Here is a 6,000-nt window from a genome sequence, read left to right as displayed (position 1 = left end):
ACCAAAGTGTATTTCAATATTGCGTTTCCTTAGTGTTAAAAAACCCAACAACTTTCATCCTTTGACTACATATGAAATACGTTGATGAAACGTTTCCCGTCTTTGTAAAAGGTTAATATGATAATAAAATTAGAGTATTCTTATATCTATATAATGTTTTGAGATGTATGAATATTCTATTTGCCCCAATTATCAAAATACATTGTCGTCTGGTTTTGAATATTTGACTAGGATAGAAAATGAGAGCACAAAACTGTGATTCAAGCCTACCGCTCACCGCAAAAATTCAGTCGAGGTCTTGCATATATACTCGCTCAAATAAATTGTTGATCACTCTGGTTTCTCTCTTCATAACCACGAATAAATCTTTCGCCTTTACTAAAGATTTCCGTGGAGAGGAACAATATTGAGTATTTACTCATTTTTCTAACCCTGTATTACACAGGGTAACAAAAGCATAACATATGAAATGGATCTCCTTTGATAACTTTTAAGTCTCATTTAATTGCTCAAAAACAACAATGAAAAATATTCAAAGTGATAAAAAACATTGTTAGACTCTCTTTCTGATGCTAGCTGAATATTTTGACCGATATCAACCTGGAATAAAACATTTTTCTAACCCTATATAATACTTGGTAACAAAAACATAAAAGAAGAATTTCGTAACCTTTTAGCTTCATTACTTAGCTCAAACAGCTTATTGAATGATAGAAATAAAGTATACAATTAAGCCTGAAAAATGTCAAGACTCATTTTCTGATGCAGCTGAATATTCTGACCGAATTCAACCTGAAACAGGAATTTTGAATCTGCTGAAGAATAACATCTCTGAGATCAAAATAATATCTGAGCGATGGTTGATAGAATCTCAATGAAGATACGTTCCTTTTCTACTAGGCATCTGAAAGCAACATATTTTCTTTCGAAGATGATGAATGAGAAATATATCGGTGATCACCAAAGTGTATTTCAATATTGCGTTTCCTTAGTGTTAAAATACACCATCTTTCAACCTTTGACTACATATGAAATACGTTGATGAAACGTTTTCCCGTCTTTGTAAAAGGTTAATATGATAATAAAATAGAGTATTCTTATATCTATATAATGTTTTGAGATGTATGAATATTCTATTTGCCCCAATTATCAAAATACATTGTCGTCTGGTTTGAATATTTGAATAGAATAGAAAATGAGAGCACAAAACTGTGATTCAAGCCTACGGCTCACCGCAAAAATTCAGTTGAGGTCTTATATATATACTCGCTCAAATAAATTGTTGATCACTCTGGTTTCTCTTCATAACCACGAATAAATCTTTCGCCTTTTACTAAAGATTTCCGTGGAGAGGAACAATATTGAGTATTTACTTATTTTCTAACCCTGTATTACACAGGGTAACAAAAGCATAACATATGAAATGGATCTCCTTTGATAACTTTTAAGTCTCATTTAATTGCTCAAAAACAACAATGAAAAATATTCAAAGTGATAAAAAAACATTGTTAGACTCTCTTTCTGATGTAGCTGAATATTTTGACCGATATCAACCTGGAATAAAACATTTTTCTAACCCTATATAATACTTGGTAACAAAAACATAAAAGAAGAATTTCGTAACCTTTTAGCTTCATTACCTAGCTCAAACAGCTTATTGAATAATAGAAATAAAGTATACAATTAAGCCTGAAAAATGTCGAGACTCATTTTCTGATGCAGCTGAATATTCTGACCGAATTCAACCTGAAACAGGAATTTTGAATCTGCTGAAGAATAACATCTCTGAGATCAAAATAATATCTGAGCGATGGTTGATAGAATCTCAATGAAGATACGTTCCTTTTCTACTAGGCATCTGAAAGGAACATATTTTCTTTCGAAGATGATGAATGAGAAATATATCGGTGATCACCAAAGTGTATTTCAATATTGCGTTTCCTTAGTGTTAAAATACACAACTTTCATCCTTTGACTACATATGAAATACGTTGATGAAACGTTTTCCGTCTTTGTAAAAGGTTAATATGAATAATAAAATTAGAGTATTCTTATATCTATATAATGTTTTGAGATGTATGAATGTATTCTATTTGCCCCAATTATCAAAATACATTGTCGTCTGGTTTGAATATTTGACTAGGATAGAAAATGAGAGCACAAAACTGTGATTCAAGCCTACCGCTCACCGCAAAAATTCAGTCGAGGTCTTGACATATATATACTCGCTCAAATAAATTGTTGATCACTCTGGTTTCTCTTCATAACCACGAATAAATCTTTCGCCTTTTACTAAAGATTTCCGTGGAGAGGAACAATATTGAGTATTTACTCATTTTTCTAACCCTGTATTACACAGGGTAACAAAAGCATAACATATGAAATGGATCTCCTTTGATAACTTTTAAGTCTCATTTAATTGCTCAAAAACAACAATGAAAAATATTCAAAGTGATAAAAAACATTGTTAGACTCTCTTTCTGATGCTAGCTGAATATATTTTGACCGATATCAACCTGGAATTAAACATTTTTCTAACCCTATATAATACTTGGTAACAAAAACATCAAAGAAGGAATTTCGTAACCTTTTAGCTTCATTACTTAGCTCAAACAGCTTATTGAATAATAGAAATAAAGTATACAATTAAGCCTGAAAAATGTCGAGACTCATTTTCTGATGCAGCTGAATATTCTGACCGAATTCAACCTGAAACAGGAATTTTGAATCTGCTGAAGAATAACATCTCTGAGATCAAAATAATATCTGAGCGATGGTTGATAGAATCTCAATGAAGATACGTTCCTTTTCTACTAGGCATCTGAAAGCAACATATTTTCTTTCGAAGATGATGAATGAGAAATATATCGGTGATCACCAAAGTGTATTTCAATATTGCGTTTCCTTAGTGTTAAAAACCCACAACTTTCATCCTTTGACTACATATGAAATACGTTGATGAAACGTTTTCCGTCTTTGTAAAAGGTTAATATGATAATAAAATTAAGAGTATTCTTATATCTATATAATGTTTTGAGATGTATGAATATTCTATTTGCCCCAATTATCAAAATACATTGTCGTCTGGTTTGAATATTTGACTAGGATAGAAAATGAGAGCACAAAACTGTGATTCAAGCCTACCGCTCACCATAGAAATTAAGTCGAGGTCTTATATATATACTCGCTCAAATAAATTGTTGATCACTCTGGTTTCTCTTCATAACCACGAATAAATCTTTCGCCTTTTACTAAAGATTTCCGTGGAGAGGAACAATATTGAGTATTTACTCATTTTTCTAACCCTGTATTACACAGGGTAACAAAAGCATAACATATGAAATGGATCTCCTTTGATAACTTTTAAGTCTCATTTAATTGCTCAAAAACAACAATGAAAAATATTCAAAGTAATAAAAAACATTGTTAGACTCCTCTTTCTGATGTAGCTGAATATTTTGACCGATATCAACCTGGAATAAAACATTTTTCTCATAACCCTATATAATACTTGGTAACAAAAACATCAAAGAAGAATTTCGTAACCTTTTAGCTTCATTACCTAGCTCAAACAGCTTATTGAATAATAGAAAAAGTATACAATTAAGCCTGAAAAATGTCGAGACTCATTTTCTGATGCAGCTGAATATTCTGACCGAATTCAACCTGAAACAGGAATTTTGAATCTGCTGAAGAATAACATCTCTGAGATCAAAATAATATCTGAGCGATGGTTGATAGAATCTCAATGAAGATACGTTCCTTTTCTACTAGGCATCTGAAAGCAACATATTTTCTTTCGAAGATGATGAATGAGAAATATATCGGTGATCACCAAAGTGTATTTCAATATTGCGTTTCCTTAAAAAATACCCAACAACTTTCAACCTTTGACTACATATGAAATACGTTGATGAAACGTTTTCCGTCTTTGTAAAAGGTTAATATGATAATAAAATTAGAGTATTCTTATATCTATATAATAATGTTTTGAGATGTATGAATATTCTATTTGCCCCAATTATCAAAATACATTGTCGTCTGATTTGAATATTTGACTAGAATAGAAAATGAGAGCACAAAACTGTGATTCAAGCCTACGGCTCACCGCAAAAATTCAGTCGAGGTCTTACATATATACTCGCTCAAATAAATTGTTGATCACTCTGGTTTCTCTTCATAACCACGAATAAATCTTTCGCCTTTTACTAAAGATTTCCGTGGAGAGGAACAATATTGAGTATTTACTCATTTTTCTAACCCTGTATTACACAGGGTAACAAAAGCATAACATATGAAATGGATCTCCTTTGATAACTTTTAAGTCTCATTTAATTGCTCAAAAACAACAATGAAAAATATTCAAAGTGATAAAAAACATTGTTAGACCTCTTTCTGATGTAGCTGAATATTTTGACCGGTATCAACGTGGAATAAAACATTTTTCTAACCCTATATAATACTTGGTAACAAAAACATAAAAAGAAGAATTTCGTAACCTTTTAGCTTCATTACCTAGCTCAAACAGCTTATTGAATAATAGAAATAAAGTATACAATTAAGCCTGAAAAATGTCGAGACTCATTTTCTGATGCAGCTGAATATTCTGACCGAATTCAACCTGAAACAGGAATTTTGAATCTGCTGAAGAATAACATCTCTGAGATCAAAATAATATCTGAGCGATGGTTGATAGAATCTCAATGAAGATACGTTCCTTTTCTACTAGGCATCTGAAAGCAACATATTTTTCTTTCGAAGATGATGATGAGAAATATATCGGTGATCACCAAAGTGTATTTCAATATTGCGTTTCCTTAGTGTTAAAATACACATCTTTCAACCTTTGACTACATATGAAATACGTTGATGAAACGTTTCCCGTCTTTGTAAAAGGTTAATATGATAATAAAATAAGTTTATTCTTATATTTATATAATGTTTTGAGATGTATAAATATTCTATTTGCCCCAATTATCAAAATACATTGTCGTCTGGTTTGAATATTTGAATAGAATAGAAAATGAGAGCACAAAACTGTGATTCAAGCCTACGGCTCACACGCAAAAATTCAGTCGAGGTCTTGCATATATACTCGCTCAAATAAATTGTTGATCACTCTGGTTTCTCTTCATAACCACGAATAAATCTTTCGCCTTTTACTAAAGATTTCCGTGGAGAGGAACAATATAGAGTATTTACTCATTTTTCTAACCCTGTATTACACAGGGTAACAAAAGCATAACATATGAAATGGATCTCCTTTGATAACTTTTAAGTCTCATTTAATTGCTCAAAAACAACAATGAAAAATATTCAAAGTGATAAAAAACATTGTTAGACCCTCTTTCTGATGTAGCTGAATATTTTGACCGATATCAACGTGGAATAAAACATTTTTCTAACCCTATATAATACTTGGTAACAAAAAACATCAAAGAAGAATTTCGTAACCTTTTAGCTTCATAACCTAGCTCAAACAGCTTATTGAATAATAGAAATAAAGTATACAATTAAGCCTGAAAAATGTCGATCTCATTTTCTGATGCAGCTGAATATTCTGACCGAATTCAACCTGAAACAGGAATTTTGAATCTGCTGAAGAATAACATCTCTGAGATCAAAATAATATCTGAGCGATGGTTGATAGAATCTCAATGAAGATACGTTCCTTTTCTACTAGGCATCTGAAAGCAACATATTTTCTTTCGAAGATGATGAATGAGAAATATATCGGTGATCACCAAAGTGTATTTCAATATTGCGTTTCCTTAGTGTTAAAAAACCCCACATCTTTCATCCTTTGACTACATATGAAATACGTTGATGAAACGTTTCCCGTCTTTGTAAAAGGTTAAATATGATAATAAAATAAGAGTATTCTTATATCTATATAATGTTTTTGAGATGTATGAATATTCTATTTGCCCCAATTATCAAAATACATTGTCGTCTGGTTTGAATATTTGACTAGGATAGAAAATGAGAGCACAAAACTGT

General features: G+C 31.3%; 6 non-coding genes across 6 annotated transcripts; all 6 read left to right on the top strand.

Moving 5' to 3' along the window:
* The first annotated feature begins 330 nt into the window (after positions 1-330).
* On the top strand, positions 331-448 carry LOC138313107 (U5 spliceosomal RNA). Its single transcript, XR_011207134.1, has one exon. It is a non-coding gene; the product is annotated as a U5 spliceosomal RNA (small nuclear RNA).
* Positions 449-1,286: 838 nt separating this feature from the next.
* LOC138313103 (U5 spliceosomal RNA) lies at positions 1,287-1,403 on the top strand. Its single transcript, XR_011207130.1, has one exon. It is a non-coding gene; the product is annotated as a U5 spliceosomal RNA (small nuclear RNA).
* Positions 1,404-2,245: 842 nt separating this feature from the next.
* Positions 2,246-2,362, top strand: LOC138313101 (U5 spliceosomal RNA). Its single transcript, XR_011207128.1, has one exon. It is a non-coding gene; the product is annotated as a U5 spliceosomal RNA (small nuclear RNA).
* Positions 2,363-3,204: 842 nt separating this feature from the next.
* On the top strand, positions 3,205-3,321 carry LOC138313100 (U5 spliceosomal RNA). The gene has a single exon (XR_011207127.1). It is a non-coding gene; the product is annotated as a U5 spliceosomal RNA (small nuclear RNA).
* An 840-nt stretch (positions 3,322-4,161) lies between these two features.
* On the top strand, positions 4,162-4,278 carry LOC138313111 (U5 spliceosomal RNA). Its single transcript, XR_011207138.1, has one exon. It is a non-coding gene; the product is annotated as a U5 spliceosomal RNA (small nuclear RNA).
* An 837-nt stretch (positions 4,279-5,115) lies between these two features.
* LOC138313099 (U5 spliceosomal RNA) lies at positions 5,116-5,232 on the top strand. The gene has a single exon (XR_011207126.1). It is a non-coding gene; the product is annotated as a U5 spliceosomal RNA (small nuclear RNA).
* Positions 5,233-6,000: the final 768 nt, after the last annotated feature.

Source organism: Argopecten irradians, unplaced genomic scaffold, assembly GCF_041381155.1.
Source record: "Argopecten irradians isolate NY unplaced genomic scaffold, Ai_NY scaffold_0599, whole genome shotgun sequence".
In the NCBI taxonomy this organism is placed as follows: Eukaryota; Metazoa; Mollusca; class Bivalvia; order Pectinida; family Pectinidae; genus Argopecten; species Argopecten irradians.
Note: the sequence above shows the minus strand (reverse complement) of the source record. Positions and strands in the feature narration are given on the sequence as shown.